Here is a 19,005-nt window from a genome sequence, read left to right as displayed (position 1 = left end):
TGATTGGTTGGTTGAAAATTCCAAGCATATCATTTGCCGAAGTATTTGTGGTAACTAGGTGAGAGCATGCATATATTGTTCTTCCCGTTTCTGCACCTCGCGTAGTTGTACGATTCTGCGCTGTCTCCCATTCATCCATGTGGAGGGGGGGGGGGGGGGTTCTAGTACTGATTAGTTTCCTCACTGTGTTTTATTTTGCTGTCGGAGTCCACAGATATCCTCGAGAAGTCGCTCGTTTTCCTCCTAATTGTGCGTGTTCTGCGCGTGGTTCGACAGTAGAAGATCGGAGATAAAAGGGATCTTAACAAGCCATGTTACACAGCTAACTTTTATTATGTAGCAATGGCTGGAGGTGAGGGCCTTCCTGGCTGTCGCCAGTCCCCACAAGTCAGTGCTGGGGGTGTCTTTCTTGTTCTTTGTGGTCTGTCAAAGTGTGCGCTGCATTTTTTTTGTCATGAAGCTACACCAACTTGCCCAAAATTCTGGCCCACTGCAGTCGTGATATCTACATTACTGTCGTGGAAATACCTAATAAAACTGCTGTAAATTTTGATGTAGAGGGCATTCACCTGAAAATATAGGACAATACATATTCTTTTAAGAGTCTGGAGATTCACTTCTAGTTTTCTAAAAAACAATTCTGAGCGCTTTCAGGCATGTGTGATACTCAATAATTTTAGGCACGATAATAAAAGTTTGGCTTAGCGATGAAAATTTAATTCTGAGAGCTTCCAGGCAACTGTGATGCTCAATAATTTTAGGCCTGATAAGAAACTTCTGGCTTAGAGGTGGATTACTGCAATTTGAGGCAGTATACGGGTATAATCCTGAAAGTTACAATTTGAGAAGAAAAAAACAGGTACTCAAAGAACAGTCCCCAGGAGGATAAGAGTTTTTACTCTAGTGTGTGCACGTATCTGCATGCGTTGAATTTCCACAAAATGACGACATATTTACGACCCGCCAAACTATCTGTACCTCATTACGTCTTCTGTTCAAAGAAACGGTTAAAGTTGCAGCGTAGTGTTGGCCTTTGGAGATTAAAGAGTCTGTTGGGTTGAAATTTTCGGCCATTATATCGTGTGCGTAATGCATGAAAATAGAGAAAGCTTGCCTTTTAAGGGGCACTGCATGTAAAAGAATACCAGAGCATGCATGAGGTCGAAAAAGCCTTGCACCTTATCCAAATTGGAAGTTTGAAGTTCGTTACAGTGTGCTAGCATTTCTATAGAAAGCAGTAATGACAAGGCATTCAGAAAAAGCCAAAGCAAAAACGAAGAGATATACGTCCACAAGCTTCTAAATTTGCTGGGTGGTGAAGTTTTCGCCGTGCCTGCGACCGCTTTAGAGGCGACTTTGCGTTGAGAGGCTTGCAGCACATCCTAATCGATTCAGTGCCAGTTGAACTGCTTGCAAATCGTACTTTGCAACAATCTTATGATTCCTTGATGTTTCAGGGTGTCTTCGACGACAAGATTGGAACAAAACCGTGTAATTGGGGTTCTTATCTCAGTAAGTTTAATCGATATAATTACTGGCTACAGCGTGAAGAATTCGGACAGCTCTTGCATGCTTATCGGCACTTTGTAAGTTCAAGACTCGCTATCTGCCGTTATTTTTTATTAGCTTGTTCTGCACATCATTTGACTTCTTTCGCTGACAGGCTTAGAAATTTTCAAGCAAGGGCAGGCTGCTAGCTCAGAAGAGTAGCTAGATGAGGCTCCTCGGTGTCATTCTTCAGGCGATATCGTCAAAAAATCATAGCGATTTAACCATGGTTACCCCTAAGATTGGGAGATAGCGGCACGATGATATGTATTTTCGAGTTCTACTCTTCGAAATGTTTCAACGATGTATGTCTGGACATTATGGCATTAAGTTCAAATATTAGCCGTAGTTAACTAAATAGCGGTAAGTAATTAAGACGTGTAATTAGTAAAATGTACTTGTACCCGAAATAAGCTATCCAACGATATATGACTACATTGTAGCGTAAAGTTCCAATTTGAGTCGCAATTAGCAAAGTAAGTGTAGTTAATTGCCACGTCTAATTACAGAGCTGAATTGTACTCGACGTAAGCTATGCAAAGATGCACTTATGTGGCTTCGGCTTGAATTTGAAGGCTTGACCATTTATAATGGCTGAAGATCAAAGTTAACCACTCGAAAAAGTGCTCGACTTGCACTGAATTGAGCAACTGATCTAGAATGGTAGCGTGGAGACAATACGTGTACACAGAACAATCTGCACCATCCCAACCAGATACTATTAGTAGGACTCCTAGGAACTGTTTAAAAGGGTTCGTCATGTCAAGCGGATTTTAGAACAGAAATAATTGCCAATATTTTAGCTGGAAAACAAGAATTCCTCATTTATAATGTTTGAGATACGAAGGTCAGACAAACTCGCGTTGCACACCCTCGTCTCCCACAACCAGTCTTGAAGACTGGGCGCTACCAACCAGAACCACCGCCCCTTGCACATGCGGAAGTTCATACGCAGGTGTTTTTTTTCTAAGGTAGCCAGTAGCCGCTAAAATTACAGGCGGTGTCGTTCCTCGTCCGTGTCGCAGAAGGGGAGGTTCAACTTAAAGGCGGGCCCACAATGGGGAATGGTCCCTACGCTGCGTTGCAGGCCCATCTGTCGTTTTTGGTGGCGAACCGGCAACAGTCATCCCTCTCTCGGCTTCCTGCTTGCTCCTCTCCACACTTTTGGTGCCTTAGCATTAGGTTCTATATACAGGCGCCTAAGCGTTGTATGCATAGTGCCTGCGTAGCTACTGGGTTGTCGGCTCCCTGCCCCCGGTGGTTGCTTTAAGTGGCCTTTCTTTCACCTAGGCGGCCACCTGCCACCTAGATGAAAGAAGGGCCACCAGGTAAAGTGACTTTTTGATGTCATCACAACGTTCCCATCGTACTGTGAGAAAACTACCGACCGGAGATGGTGGCTGCTCAATCAATCATTGGTCGTGAGAGGTTGGCCAGGCAGAACAACCTGCCTCTCATGAGGCTCACAAATGTCAGCACCTGCCATCATCGCAGAGCAGTGGCGAATCGCTTCAACGCTGTATCACCGAGGCAGGAGTGATATGAGGACTGCCAACAGCCTGGAAAAGTTAAGCAGAGGATGGCCAATTCTACATATGTAGGCTTTAACCCGTTAACACTGTCACGTCTTACTTTGTGCCCTACCTTAAGTTTTCTTTTGAAGAACTTTCGTTGAAGCTTCCTTGTCCTTCAAAGCTTAGCATCTAAACGAAGGGCTGGCGCACCTAATTCGTACTTCGCCTATCCACGCAGTATCATTTCTTGGCTGTGGTGTTACTGAATAATTGTGCTTGCTTCCACGATTTTTTGAGCGAAAATAAAAATCTATCTCTTACCTTGGTTCTTACTAACTTTCCTCCTTTTCTACTGCTTTTATTTCATTCTTTTTCGTAAAAAAATTTAAAACATTATAACATAATGTATTTTTATCGATATTCTCTATTAACAGATCAGGGCAAAACAATGCACAGGCACTGTTAGTTTAGCTATCATGTCGAATAAAATGCAAAAAATCAGCGCTACCTTTTGACAGCATCTGCGCAGAGCAAGCACTAATGCAGTAGTGTGAAGTATAAATATTACAACGCTAGCCGTCTTCTTGAGTGCTAGAGGATCAAATTGTCCCATTCTGGACATACAAGAAATGAAATCTACTTGCTTGACTTTCGCAACTGGCCTCTTTCAACTACACCAAGGAAATAAATCATTTGGTATTTTCAAAAATCGCGCTTGTTTTATGCGTCGTTCCCGAGCTTTGGACAAGCCTGTGTAGCTTTCGGACAAGGCGAAGTATATCAGCGTTTTCGCGTCTGCATTGAAGGAGGCTGCCGCGGTCCGTGTCGAGTCCAATCAAACAATGAAAGCGAGCGGAGTGCTATACTGTACATTGATCCCTGCACAAATACTCTAAGCGTCCAATGCAGCACTCCGAATTTTACCATACTCTAATTAGTACCAGTAAGCAGACACTGTTTGCACAGCCAGCACTTATACTGCGCAATATGTGCTCGAGGCATGTATGTGGCGTTAGAAAGGACGCCCGTCCTTCTAGCGGTGGCACTGTTAAATAATATCTAAGTGCCTGACATATCTATCGGCCTCGCCTCGAGGACGCTTTTGGCCTCTTCTGAGATTCTTCCTTTCCCGATGTTCCTCACCCAAAACAGCGTTATCGCCAACTCTCTCGCCTCGTTGTCAACTTTGTGCGGCTCGAATCCGCTACCATTTGACCTCCTGCCCTGTCGACCACCACTGATACAGCCGCCCCGTGCTGTCCGCACGCCGCGTCTACATAAGCCACCAGGTCTCCCGGTCGCTCCCTCATCTACCTCTCGTAGCCCTTAGCCCTATGTTTTCGCCTTTCCTTGTTACACTTGAGGTGCGTGTTCCGCGGCGTAGGTGGGACGCGTATCTTGGCTGTGAGCCCTGCCGGGATGCTCATCATCTTGTGCGTGCTACTTTCTGGCCCGATTCCTACCCAGTCAAGAGTTGTCCTGCCCATTTATGACTGGCCGATCCGTTGTAATTGGGATACTCTCACCCCTGCTGCCAGCTCAGCCAATCGATTGTGTACCCCCATTTTCTCAAGCCGGTCCGTCGATGTGGATATGGAGAGTCTCATGGCTCGCTTGGCGCATTTGCTCAATATTCCGTGTACATTCTCTATTTCTGCCTAGCTCATGTTTAGGTACGGCGTCCAGTAGCAGATCCGAATTATTACGCACGCCTGCAACACTCTCAGGAGATTCCTTTCATTTAGACCTCTCCCTTTAATCGCTACCCTCCTGAATACGCCTGCCACTTGTTCTGCATATGCGGCTAATTTCTTTACGGTGCAGGTACTGTTCCGTTCTTGTTGATAAACATGCCTAGGACCCTCATTTCCTCCACCCTGGGAACTTCCAGGCCTCCAACCACAGCTTAAATATATACTTCTCTCTTATTAGTGCCGTCGCTATTATACACAAAGAGCTTTGACGTGAGTACGGCAAGTCGCTTTCGGCCGCGTACTCCACCACTACGTCTGCTGCCCTTTGCAGATTCCACTCAATTTCTGCGTCGCTTCCGCTATTCATAAACATTTTTATGTCGTCCGCGTACATACTAAATTTTAGATCTGGGATCTTATTCAGCATGGGCGGGCAACCTCTCATCGCTATGTTAAATAGGAAGGGGGACTGTACGACTGCTTGCGGGGTAGCTTTACTGCCCAGCCCTATGCTAGGGGACTCTGCATCCTGTTATTTAATCACCGCCTTCCTCCCACGCAGAAAGTCTTTGATGTACTCGTATGTTCTCTCGCCCATGTTTACCTCCTACAGAACTCTGACCACCGCCTCGTGTCTGACGTTGTCGAAGACCTTCGTGAGGTCAAGACCTAGGATAACCTTGGCATCTAATCCTTTCTTGTCTATAATGTCATATTTGAGTCTGAGCTTACATGCTGAGCTAGCGGCCCCAGGTTTACTTCTTCCATGTATCTCGTTAACCTCGTTTGCACTACGTGCTTCATGAGTTTCCCCACGCATTTCGCCTTAATTGGGGACGTTATCATGCGGCCGTAGAACGCAAACAAGCCGAACGCCGGAATTCAAAAAATTAGTTTCTGAGGAAAGTAAATGTTACATCTGTTAGTTCTCGGTAGACACTTGAACAGCACATGAAGGGAGCGGATAAAGGATGGAGTTCGTGAAGAGAAGTAGAAAGGAGGGCCAGAGTGGAGGGTGCGGTAATTATTTCGAACACATGGGGATATTTAACGTGCACTGAAACAGCACTACAGATGAGTGCCATTTGCGCTTAGCCTCCATCGAAACTCGTGTACTCCGGCTCACAAGCCGAGCGCGCTAACCAATGAACCCCCCCGAGAGCGGTGCCACAATTTCAATCATATAAATTTATTGTCTCTATGTGTAGCACCGGCGAACCTTGATGCTGCGCCAGCACTACATGCTATATCGGCACACAAATTTGAGCGACCGTTCATCGAAAAGCTTTCCTCTTTCTGTCATACTGTTTCTCTTTGCAGATAGCTTACGTGTTCTGTTTAAATTGTAAGCTAGCCTGCAGGAGAGATTCGAACCGACAACACATACGCATTCAGTTGTATGCCTACCCAAACTGCATCTTCCTAAAAGGTGCAGTGGAGGCATCTAACGGGATATCACGCAGTTGCTGCTCCCTCGTTTCCTCAAAACCAATTTTAGCCGTGTGTCGATGGAGGCGAAACGCAAACGGAGCCCGTCTGCTGTGCGATATGACTGGGGCGGGCATCAGGTGCATCTGTTACACCCGGCGTCATAGCTTTGGCGGTCGCTGCTGTTGTGACGCGTGTCCTTTCAATCTTTCCCCATACATACTTCACCTCTCCTCTGTCTGCACGTGGCAACGATTGTGGCTCAGCTCGAGCCAGTGGGCAGGCCCGTGCACTTTCCTTTTCCTCCTTGCTTCAGTCGCAAACACAACACGTCAGTGAACGTTAAAGATCCCTAGTTGGTCGAAATTGTTCCAGAGATTCCCACCACGGCATCTACTTCTTCTTTTCTTCTTTCACTCCATCCTTTATCACTTTCTTTACGGTATTGTTCGGGTAACCTCCGAGGTAGGTGAGACAGTTACTGCGCCATTTCCTTTCCTCAAAGCCCATTTTATCTTCTTTAAGATTGTGCTCCAGTGGTTCATCGTAACCTTCGCGAGTGGTGTCATACGTTTTATCGTTCCACATAGCACACATTTCTTTGTCATATTTGATGAAAGCTGGCGACAGGTATTCGAACCGAGTATCCAAGTGTTTTACTCTGACTTATGTGTATTTAGTGTTTTTTGAATCAGCGTTCGGTAGCATGTCTCCGATTCATTTCTCAGTGTGCAAACTACGCAGAGATCGAACGCACGCTATGACACAGCAGTGTTGTCATGTGACGGCAAGCCCGATGAAGACAGCTACACGACATATGGCGATGGAATTATTTATTGGCGGCAGGCTTTAGGCGAGCACTCTGGGCCGCAGCACTGCGAAGTTTGTCGTCCTCTACACCGCACCACTACCCGGGGTTACGGAGGGATCGTCCCGATCACGCCAACTAGGAGAACGGCAGTGACGATGAAATACAGGACGTGACGATGGGCGTGGTTGGGGGTGAACATCGAAGAGAAGAAGATGCGGGGCTTGTAATCACGATGAAAGAGATGAGCAGATGATGATTGATGAGCGCTGGTCCTGGAAGCTTCCGGGCCACAGGTCGTCTTCAGCCGATGGCCGAGGTCTATGGGCGGACCAAACGGCATGCACAGAGGAGCACGTGTCTCGGATCGCTCGGGTTGCGTAGGGTCTGGTCGGAAGGATCAGGTCTTTCTGTCTTGTGGTCGGGGCGGAGGACGTGGCTGGGGCGAACGGCGAGATCGGTTCTGGTCAGGCTGGCTGGGGCACAGCCGGGCGGCGTGGACAGGGTACGTAAGGCCGACGACCACGGCAGAATCAGCACGTCGAAGCTCCAGGACTAGCACGGCAATGATTATCCAGCACCTCCAGCAAATGTTACGCTACGGCAAGCCCGATGAACACAGGGCTACATGAAATATGGGGATGGAATGATTTAGTGGTGGCGGGCATAGCACGAAAACTCCACTCCACGCCGCTGCCCAGTTTGCCGTCTTCTAGTCAGTGACAATATTTCGCCTTCACTGCATGTAATCCACCTCAAGTGTACTCTGAGTTTCTACGAATTGCCTTCATCCGTATTCTTGCACGGAACAATAACCACTTCACGTTCTTTTTTCGTCTTTATACCCGATTCTTGATATAAATTTAATGCTTATAGTGCAGTTGTTATTCAAGAAAAAAACACTCATGGTTTCTTTAATTTCACAGGTTTAATTATTTTAGCTTTACGATGAAGTGCCTGACACATCATAATGCAAATAATTGCGCACATCTCTGATTATAAAGTGAATGTTGCCTAAAATGGCGTTGCTTTTAAAATACTTTTCCACGCTTTCCTAGGAAAGAGGATATAGCTACAGGATCGTTTCACACAGTTGGCGGGTGTATTGACTCAAGCTTTGAAATTCTTCGATTTCATTTCTTTTATGCTATTAGGATGTCAAGATGCTTTGCTGTGCTTATTTTCATTTTTCAGCATCTATTAAACTGACCCTCCAATGTGGGAACCACGTGGTGTTGTCCATACACATCAGCGATGAACTGCACACTGATTTCCCGGCCGGTGGCTTGGTACGTAAAGAGTTTATGTAACTAAATAAAACACACTTATATGCTAGCATAGAATAGGCAACCAGCTGCTTTTAACTGATAGCTTTGTAAATAGGACGCTAAAAGACGGAGGTCGGCGAGGGGAGTGCCTTAAGAGACTTGGTCTATTTTAAAGTAGGTATGTTTTGATAAGGGATAATGCTGACTATTGAGGAGGTTATAAAACCACAACAACAATAACAACCACAATAATAATATTAATAATAATAATATTATTAAATTCTTTATTTCATTCAAGAAGTGACGGAGTGCCGAAAAAAAAGCGTACCATTCGACTTCACTAGTTCCCAGCTCCCTAGAGTACAGAAATTTAAGAAACATAAGACGAAAAAAAGAATCATGGACGAGCGGCATAAGAACAATAGCACAAAAGCCAAAATACTATACAGAAATAACTTGTTTACAAAGTGAGATTGACTGATAAAAAGAAAACAACAAAATAATTCTAATTGAACTACATGAGACACCGGTGATAAGCGAAAGTACACACTTGAGAAAGCTTGGAAATTAAAAAAAACTAACCTTATGTAAGTAAAGAAAATTACGAACCGAAACAATGGGCATCGTGTATTGTGAGCAGAAAGGTTACGATGAAGGTTTTGATCTGTGTGATCGTCTGGTGAACTATTCTGAACGCCTGAATGTAGACGACGTACATTGTCATCATCAACCTGACTACGCCCAGTGCAGGGCAAAGGGCTCTACGCTGCACACGATGTAGGTAAAACTCAAAAGAGGTGACTCAGTGGCCGAGCCCTGCGGCAACGCTCTCTGTGAGCTGACGCGCTTCAAGATCCGACCTAATACGGGCTGCAGAACTGTTCAGCTTCTGTACGCTGCTTTGGTAGGTGATAGACTGCAGCGCGAATTATTTGTTACAAAAGCAAAACCATTCGTTGTGAAAGACATCATAAAAATTTGCATTACCGCATATTAACGCACAACGTGCTTTAAATTGTTTCTTCTGCAGGGCAATCGTACGATGATTCCATTTAGCATAACCGCCTCAATCGGATCCTCGTACACAGCAGTGTGTGTTTTTACTGGCTCTTCGAAAACGTGAGTTAATTTTTAACTGTCAAAAAAAAAAACGTTAGGAGAGCGACGCAGCTCGCAATTCTCTGGTCAGCGTCCTACCCTATTCAGCAACGGTTATCTGCACAGATATGCATGAATGCCCTCTGCGATTCACTTTGTGTTTGGTGAGTGCCACCGCCATCCGCCCATGTCGTCACGTCTTTATGTCATCACACGCAGAGAGTGCGGTGTTTCCGCTATTGCGTTCTAATTAATGCCGCTCAGCAGGAACCATGCTGCAACTCAATTTTTCCCTCTAAAGCACCTATGAAGCTTATTCCCGCTAGCCTGCTTTCAAACTCTCAGGCAGAAACTTTTATCTCCATGACAAGAGAGAGCGTAAATTAGAATTCATGAAAAGGATGGTACTGGAGTCGCAAGAGAAGAGTCCTTAGGCGAGGACCCTAGAGGCCGTAGCTATCAACTGAGCTTAAGTGACTAGCCTGCGCTGAGCATCCAAGTCTGGGCGTGACAACTGCATGTCCCAATGCGTACCGCATTGCGTACCGGCTCAATAGGTTTTATTTTAGGACAGTCCCACCTGACTTCATTGGCGTGGTGCTTGGTGGGCCAGATACACTAACCTCTAAACGTGTTTAGGTAAATTTCCGCATAGTTAAAGAGGTTTTAATATGTGTTCGTTTATTTATGTCTCCAGACAACAGACCGCTACTTGCTGTTTTTTCTGGTGGGGTAAATCCACTTATTTCGTCGTAGAAATTCCAGTCCCTCTTTGATGATCGAGGTTAGGGCTGGCAGCAATGGCGACCTGAATCCCTCGGTGTAATCTTGAGCATTGTGTCTGCCTTTTCATTCCCAGCTAAGTTCCCATCTCCAGGGACCCATATAATGGTGTGGTAACTGCTGGTACTCAGCTGATGGGGTGCCATAATTATAGCGGCGACCAGGTTGATTCGGCTGCGTGTGAAATCTTTGCATGCTTTCTGCGAGTCCGAGATTATGTTCCATGATCATTTTAACAGGTTGCCTCAGCTTAAGGGGAAGCGCTTTTCCTAAGTGACGCGCGACTAGTTCGTTTTCTCTGTAGTTGACCGCCACTATGACGGCAACTTTGGCGTTTTCGTAGAAGGGAGAAAACACTTACACCAGTGTTCTATTTGCCTCCGTACCGCGAGTCGATGTGATGCACCCGGGCTGTTCTCCGTCCTTGGTGGATCTTCTCGTGCATGTGCGTGGGGTTCAGGGAAACCTTCATGTGTTTCCTCACATGCTTACCTTCTGATTTCTTCGAGGTCTGCCGCGCTTCCAACATGAGGGAGAAGGCCTGTCCCCGCGTTTTTCAGCTGGAGACAGGTTTATGCATGAGTTCAGCATCCCAAAGCGACTCCGCTATAAGAGATACCGTAATGAAGAGCTCCGAGAATTTATACCTCTTCGGTTATTTAACGTACACGGACATGACACTCTACACGGGCATCTAGAATTTCGCCTCCATCGAAATTCGTCCCCCGCGGATGGTATATGACCCGTGCCTTTCGGGTCAGCAGCCGGGTGCCATAGCCACTGTGCCACCACGGCGACTATCAACTGGAGGCTTTTGCGTTCTGATATCAAGAGTGCCTCTTGATAGTAATCGTATCTGTTCGTGACTGTTAATTTTTCGAAGCTTTCTATTGCTGTTCTTTGAGGGAGACCTAGCGCGCTTTGTATGCCTTGCGCAGTAGCATCTTACCTTGCTTTCTTTTTTTTTCTCATTCGTTCACAGAATAGTGCGGAACACTAGGTGACACGGCTAATCACTAGCGCTTTTGCGGGTCCTCTTCTCCAACACCCCTTAGCCTGTTCGTGACACAACGGCTCGTTCGTCTCAGTTGTGCAGCGTTCGTGGCCAGCAGCTGGACTCCGCGGTCCACCCTTAGGTTGCTCAGGATCTACATGAATAGGATCCTAGCATTTTATCGAGTGCAGCACACCACCGTAGCGGCCCTCCTAAGTACTGCTTTGATCTAGTCCTAACAGTGCCTGTTTTTTCACCCTTAAAAGCATCCCTACGACAGTGCATACCGCGACAAGATTAGTGGAGCAGAGAAAAAAAGAGGTTGTCAAGACTATTGGACATGGCTGTTATTGTTTACAGCAAGTTTAGTTCTCGGGCAGTTCAGGAGCCGCACGAATATTGCACATGTAGGAGGAGGCATTTCTTGTGCACATGCGCTGCTGATAAGCTCCAGACCAAAAAAGCAATGAGCCTACGCGGCGGACCACCTCGTCTCTAGGAAAGCGGATGCCTGGTGCTCATACAGATTTTGATGGCTCGAAGATCAGACGCTACTTTATTTTTGTGCCTACCGGGTGCTCCTAGGTTGATGGAGGAAATTGTGAGAGACAAAGGTAAACAGGATAAGCCCCCTGTGACTCTCGTGATATGTTCCATTGCACAGAAGGAGATATGAATGGATGCCCGTCACCAGACAGCGACGTGGTAAAGAGTTCACGTACTCGAATCTTGCCAAGGAAAATTTCGGTGCCCATATTAAGAAATATTTTTTAGACACTCGTCAAAGGCGCATCCTTCGCCAGGAAAACCGAGGGCCCCTCAGTCATTAGGAACACCACCACTGCTTCTCTAGATGAGAATGTCTAAACCTGAATATAATCTCAAATGAGTCTGTGAGCAATCAGTATATCTGCGGTTTAGCTACTGTGTGCTGAGGTACGGCTGAGGGTGATTTGCACAGGTGCCAACTACTGGGGGGCGGGGGGGGGGGGGGGGGTTAGAGGGCTTAACCCCACTCCCCCTGAAATTTTTTCGTGTGGGCTTAGCAACCCATCCCCCACGGAGACTGAGCGATGGGGTTAGGGGGCAGAATATCTTCTGCTACGGACATGCATATTCACACAGGGGACAGAGAGTCGATGAGAGCGATGTCGCTGTTTCCAGCTGCCCGGGATGCGAACCTGCTCTTGACCACCTCTGAGCTACTGTACTAAATGATACTTTCGTTAAGTCATTTGCTTCTTCATCCAATGTTATCCAATGTCCCGATCTGCAACTGTGCGCTCAATTCGCGATGAATCGCACCATGTTCGACTTCCAAGGCATCATACTGATTATCGATTTGAAACTAATATCTTTTAGTGCCATTCATGGTATGTAATGGCAGATTTATACAGAATGCTAAACAGTTTAGTTCTATCAGCTTTAAATGCTTATTTAAAGCAGTCTTTGCGTATATTTGTAAAGCAACAAAGAGCAATAAATAAATAAAAAAAAATATTCCTGCAACCGTATCAACATGACGTAATACTGAAAAATCGCAGGCTGCGGCAGTCATAGAAGTACATAAAGCCGGAGATAAACAGAATTCATTTAAACATTGACCCATTTCATTGTGATCAGTGGCATACAAAATAAAGGTAGGTATGTTTACACGATCTTGTTAATTTTGTGGAAGGTAAGAATTTCTTCTCTCTAACAGAGGTTTGCAACATTTTCCTCTTGTGACATTCAACTATTTTCCTTCACTTACGACTTGCACTTCTATTTGGATTCCACTTTTTCATCAGGCTGCATATTTTTGGCTTTGCTAAAGTATTCGATAAACTTAATAGTTCACTGCTATTGAATAAACTAAGTGTGCGGAACACTGACCCGCCAGTTCTTAACTGGATCGGTGGAATTTCATTTCTCGTTCTGAATTTTTCAGAATTAATGACGCTGATTCCTCTAATAAACAGCTTGGTTCTCGGGTTTCTCAAGGATCAGCACTTGGCACGCTTACCTTTTTTATCTACTATATTGCTATGAATTGCCGTTACTCGCTGTAATGTACTCTGTATCCTGAGTGTAAAATGAATAAATATCCCTTACAAGGAGCATGCCCGGAGGATGGGAGACGTGGCGAATGAAAAAGAGAGAAGGTGCTAGCTGCTCCCCCCCTCCCCCCAGCAGATTGAAAGCTCGGCGGCTATGGTGCTGTATGAGAATATCTGCGCTGTTAAAAGCGCTATAGTGCACTTTAGCTCCTGTTCGAGATACTAGCAATAAAAATGAGGGGTTCATGCTGTGCGAAATTGAAACTTCAGGCATTACGCTTCGTCACTTAAACATTCCAGGTTGCAGTAGTTATTCCTTTACGCGTCTAGCAGGCAGAGGTGGTTGGCGATTACGTGATAAATATCTACGAGCAGAAATATTCAGCCTGACGTCAATGGCCTCATGCATCAGTTCAGCTCACAAGCTCGTGTGACAGCGTCGTCGTCGTCTTTAGCATTTCCTTGTTCTCTAATCACACGTAGCTCAACGCGCCCTCGGCAAAACTCCAGTCCCTGTGCGTACAACGGTGACAATATAGAGTTCGAATAAAAAGGCATGAGGCGAGCGAATTCTACGAGGAACAATCTTACACCAAGATGTTTACAGGAGGCACAACGGGGCAGAGGCCCATATATCGCAATAATTTTTTTTTCACTAAGGCCTACACGGCGGAACAGGATCCACAGCAGGACAAGGCAGCCTGGAGGACAGGTGACATAAAGGCAATAACGGCGCTTATGCCAACCTCGCAAAGCGCACAACTTGTGGCAAGCTACAAGCCGTGCGACGTCAGCGCGGGCGATGGAATCCTCAGCATTTGTCGTCAAGGCGGCCACTAGGGGCACCAGTGGGTCGCTGCAAAGGAGAAGATAAAAAAGGTGGTAAGATTTAACCCGGTTAAGTCGAGAAGACGTGCGAAAGTATGTGTCAGTTTTCCGCATCCTCTTTCTGGCCCCTTCACGTGCACTCTACCGCGTTTCTCGCCTTGAATTTTGGCATCGTCTCTCCGCTCAGCGGCAGCAGGCGCGACACCGTCGTCCCATTGGCTACAGCTGGCGCGACGCTCCTTCGAACTTACCCGAGCTTCCTGCCATTGGATGCAGCGTCACGACGCTGCGCCGAAGGAGCGTGAGGCTAGCCGAGTTACTCCGAGGCCTCACACGATGTTCTTGGACGCATTTTACGCTGTTAAGAAGTTTTTTGCACTAGAAGATGGTAACGCGCTGTATCATGATGCGTTGAGCTGCAGGCGAATTCGACAAATGGCAGGCAAATATTCCAGTCATTGTGACAGTTACATATGGAAGGTATCTCGGTCAGCCTACGCTTCATACGTTCAGTCAGGACGTTCGGCTGTGGGTGGCGGCAGTGATCAATTGAAGACAGACAAAAAAGGGGTTGACAATTTCGTCGACCACTTAGTGAAGAAAGTAGCGGCCGCGAACGGTGAGCAGTTGACAAGGAGCACCACAGTGGATGGCGACTTCATGAAAAAGTAAATCAGCGACACAAGTTGTGCAGCTCGTTGTGGTCGATCGTGTGAAAGAAGCTACAGCGATGTGCAGCCTGTCGCGATGGTGAACTACTTGTTCCCCTTGTTGGCTAACCGAAATGAGTCCAGCTGGTCGAGGCCAAAGAGGAAACGGGGTCTTTCAGGATCGCGCTCGGCTGGAGGTTATCGAGAAGTAGTACCGAGGGCTTCTTCCAACGCCGGCATAGTTCGCAAGCGGTCAGATAGCGCGGCAAACAGTGGTTGAGACTGGGACAAAAAGAAGCGGAGGCGCGCGCTGTCGTACGTGCGGCATCCACTTAGATGATCTACTTGGGAATATCATGAAGCTGTTCAAGGACGCTGGAAGGCAGGTGTGTTGAAACCACGAGCAAGATATCAGCGCCATCTGGGCACATATTGCGCCTGTATGCGATGGGCTCTGGGAGTACTTGGTGAGATAAAAAATCAGAGTGGTTGGCGATCGCAGGCTGAGCGTACTGAGGAATATAAGTGCTGTTTTGAGAATTGTTGCAAAGTCCGAAGCAGATCAAGTGTAGGCATTAGCTTCATATTCGCTGGACGAAGTCTGGCCACCAGGGTGACGGGACGAGAAATCTGCTTCTCGGTGCAAGTGGCAGGACATAAGAACGACAGAAAAAGTGTTTTCCTGAAGTTGAAACGCCCAGGTGGCCATTAGGATCTGTGAGAAAAGATAGCCGCCACAAAGCATGCCACCCCATTTGTAGGGCAAGCCGATAGTTAAGGTGCTCTTCCGCTGTATCCAGGTCATCAGGCCTTTGCGGCCGTGTCCTCCCTGATGCATCTACACATGAAAAATGCCTTCACCACCGCGGCGATGACATACACCTTGCATCCTGACTAGTGTTGCGAGGTTAGTACTTCGGCGGTACTTAGCAAGGCCGAATCTACAGTCCCGGAAATCATTGATTTCCGGGTGACCTCGCCATTTCCCGCTTTCCGCGTGCGCTACTTCGATCCTTCGAACTCCTCTCGCGTGCACTCGTGAACTGACATCGACAGAGTCCTAAACTCTTTTCACTCTACTTTCTCTTTTCACTCTAGTCGGTCGTCTCTTGGTGTTTCTTGAGTCTAGGGCACCCCGAAGGCTTCCTCCGTACGTTCAGGCTTACACAGGGCACTGCAAAGTGACTACAAAGTGACTCCTTCCTCGCTAGCGTTAGAACTACGCCGAAAACCTAACCGATCTGTCAGCAAGCACGACACAATGCCCAATAAGCAATGCCAGGCTTTTTCCCTATCACACAGTTATTTAATCCCTGGGAGTAGTCCAGCAGCACTTTAAAAAGTGTCCACAAATCTGTACATTGCGCTAGAAAATATCTCTCACCCTCAAACAAAAAACAAAAACAATATGTTCAGAATCCTACATCAGGAAAAAAAACACCAGTAAACAGCAACTTTGATGCTTATTCTTGCGTTAGGGACCTCGACATAAGCCATCGGCATTAACTTGGAGACTCCCCTTTTTGTAACGTAGTTCGATTCATAATGATCACAACATTTACGAACGCGCTTGCTTCCCCTTCATTCTGCATGGCTGCATACTACCGTCACCTTGCATAACCCTGCGAAGATTCGCTCAAGATCGGAGCCAAAGTCACATTAATATCCCTAATGCCAAAAAAACATAGCGACACCAGGTGCTTGTGAGAGAGAGAGAAAACTTTATTTACATAGGAATTCGGGGCACGCCCTAGGGTCCCCGCACGACCCCACTGCACTCAAGTGTTTATGTTCCGAAGGTCCATAACACTGGCAGCACGGCCGGTGGCGATGGTCTGCACGGCCGGGTCCTCCGAACGCAGCAGGGTGTCCCAGTCCTCCCAGGTCTTGAGGTTCTCTAGGTCCCGCGGGGGAGGGTCCGCCGGGCAGAGGGAAAGGATGTGGAGGGAAGAAGCGGAGGGTTCTGGGCATAGGGCGCAAGCAGGAGCGGGGAAGGAGGGATGATAGTGGCTTAGGGTAAGGGGCGAGGGGAAAGTATGTGTTTGTAATCTGCGCCAGAGTGTTGCGTGTCTGTTATCTAGGGAGGGGTGGGGCGGGGGGTAGAGCTGGCGAGAGGCTCTGTATGCCTGGGTCAGCTCACTGAATTTGTGCATGCGATCCTTCGTGAATTCCCGATCCGAGGCCACCTGAGCCCGGTTTAAAGAACCTCGGGCTAAAAGGTTGGCGGCCTCGTTTCCGGGATTCCCGGAGTGCGCGGGCACCCATATCAGCTCCACTTGGCGGGGCGGTGGCGCATCGGGCGAGTCCAGTATGCGAAAAGCAGGGACATGGACTCGGCCTCGAGCAAAATTTAGAATTGCAGTTTTAGAATCGCTTAAAATGTACCGGGCTTGGTGCGGGTTATAGCAAGGGCAATGGCGGCTTCCTCTGCAGCCTCTGGGGACGTGTCTGGAGGGAGAGGTAGTGTGAGGAGGGCGGATAAAGAGGAGTCCACCACAGCTGCTGTCGCTTCATCACCCGTGCAGGCAGTGTCCACCCACACGGCGTCCGGCTGGGGGCCGTACGCTCGATGGAGTGCCTTCGCACGGGCTCTGCGGCGCTGCTCATTGTGGGACGGGTGCATATTCCTCGAAAGCGGCCTGATGAGGAGCTCTCGGTGAAGGGATCGTGGGATGGCGAGGAGGGTTGGGGCGTTGGCCGGTATTTTGACTCCGAGAGTGTCCAGGATATACCGACCTGTGGAGGTTTGTGTGAGCCTGATGTATTGGGCCTGCCGGTGGGCCTCCACCAGTTCCCCGATCGTATTGTGGAGGCCCAGGCCTAGTAATCTGTCTGTGGGTGTGTTGAGGGGAAGGTGAAGTGCTACCTTGAATGCCTTGCGAATCAAAGCATCCAAAGCGTTTATGTCATGTTTGGATAGGTGTAAGTATGGGGTAGTGTACAGCACACGGCTGAGGACAAAGGCATGAATGAGGCGACATAGGTCGCGCTCCTTCATGCCTCTATGACGTCCAGAAACCCTGCGGATGAGGTGCGATATCGCGCCTACAACCTGCTTGAGTTTCTTGAGGGTGGTGGTGTTTTTGCCATCGTTCTGGATGTGCAGGCCCAATACACGGAGGGTTCCAACCTCAGGTACCGGGTCACCATTCAGTTCAATGGCAATGGGGGAGCGGGGGCAGCGGTGGTTCTTAGGCCGGATGAGGAAGAGTTCGGACTTCTCTGGGGAGCAAGACAGTCCGATGGTCCGTGCGTAATTTTGGGTGAGGGTGGCTGCTTCCTGTAAGGTGTTCTCTATGTCTCCGTCACTGCCGTGAGTAGTCCACAGGGTGATATCGTCGGCATAAAGAGTGTGCTTCAGGTGGGGAATAGTTGCCAATTTTCGGGCGAGGGGGATGAGGGTAATGTTAAAGAGAAAGGGGGAAAGGACGGACCCTTGAGGGGTGCCGATACTCTGAAGAGTGTAGGAGGGGGAAGACAGAGGGCCGAAGTGTATCTCAGCTGTGCGGTCAGTGAGGAATGCTTGAATGTAGGCATACGTGCGCACACCCACATTCAAGGGGGATAGAGCAGTCATGATCGCCTGATGTTCAATGCGATCAAAAGCTTTGGAGAGATCCAAAGCTAAGACTGCCTTGGTGTGACCCGGAAGAAGCGGGTCGAAAATGTCGTGTGAGAGTTGCAGCATAGCGTCCTGTGCGGATAGATGGGGGCGAAATCCTACCATGCTATGCGGGTAAAGATTGTTGTCCGCCATGTGACTTGTGAGTTTCGCTAACACAACATGTTCTAGGAGCTTCCCAAGGCATGAGGTTAGCGAAATAGGGCGAAGGTTTTGAAGTGTAAGTGGTTTGTTGGGTTTAGGTATGAATATTACCTTCGCGTGGCGCCAGGACTGCGGGAGGTTACCCTCCCTCCAGCACTGGTTGAAGTATTTCGTAATGTGGGTGATCGATTGATCATCCAGATTACGGAGCATGGAGTTTGTGATGTGGTCTGCACCAGGTGCGGAGTTGGCGCGGAGAGTCAGGAGGGCCGCTCTGACTTCCGTCTCCGTGATGTCGGTGTCGAGTGTTGGATTTGCTTGTCCTGTGTAGTGCGGTAGAGGTATGGGGCCGCCTGGAGATGTGTACATGGTTTGAAGTGTGTCTAGAAGGGTGTCGGGATCGTCAATGTGGTCATGTGTGAGGCGTGTCACGTGGTGCTGTGTTGCTAATTTTGTGCGCGTGGGGTCAATGAGGTGTCGGAGGAGTTGCCATGCGCGTTTGATGGACAGGTTTCCGGCGATGCCGTCACATATCTGTCCCCAGTTGGATCGGCAGAGCTCCTCAGAGTGCTGTTGGATTTGTGTCT

General features: G+C 47.8%; 1 protein-coding gene across 2 annotated transcripts in view; it reads left to right on the top strand.

Annotated features, from left to right (window-relative positions):
• LOC149328407 (uncharacterized) overlaps nucleotides 1-19,005 on the top strand; it is a 213,720-nt gene that overhangs the window by 165,817 nt on the left and 28,898 nt on the right. The window contains exon 3 of one of the 2 annotated variants that reach the window (XM_089561840.1): nucleotides 8,187-8,269. The exons of the other annotated variant lie outside the window; for it this stretch is intronic. The gene's annotated coding sequence lies outside the window, so the exon portion shown is untranslated. Of the gene's footprint in view, nucleotides 1-8,186; nucleotides 8,270-19,005 lie in introns of those variants that run through there. 2 annotated transcript variants of the gene reach the window in all.

This window comes from Amblyomma mixtum, chromosome 9 (genome assembly GCF_055824585.1).
Source record: "Amblyomma mixtum isolate Tamu chromosome 9, ASM5582458v1, whole genome shotgun sequence".
Lineage (NCBI taxonomy): Eukaryota > Metazoa > Arthropoda > Arachnida > Ixodida > Ixodidae > Amblyomma > Amblyomma mixtum.
The sequence above is the reverse complement of the archived record's forward strand: the minus strand, read 5'-3'. Positions and strand labels throughout refer to the sequence as shown.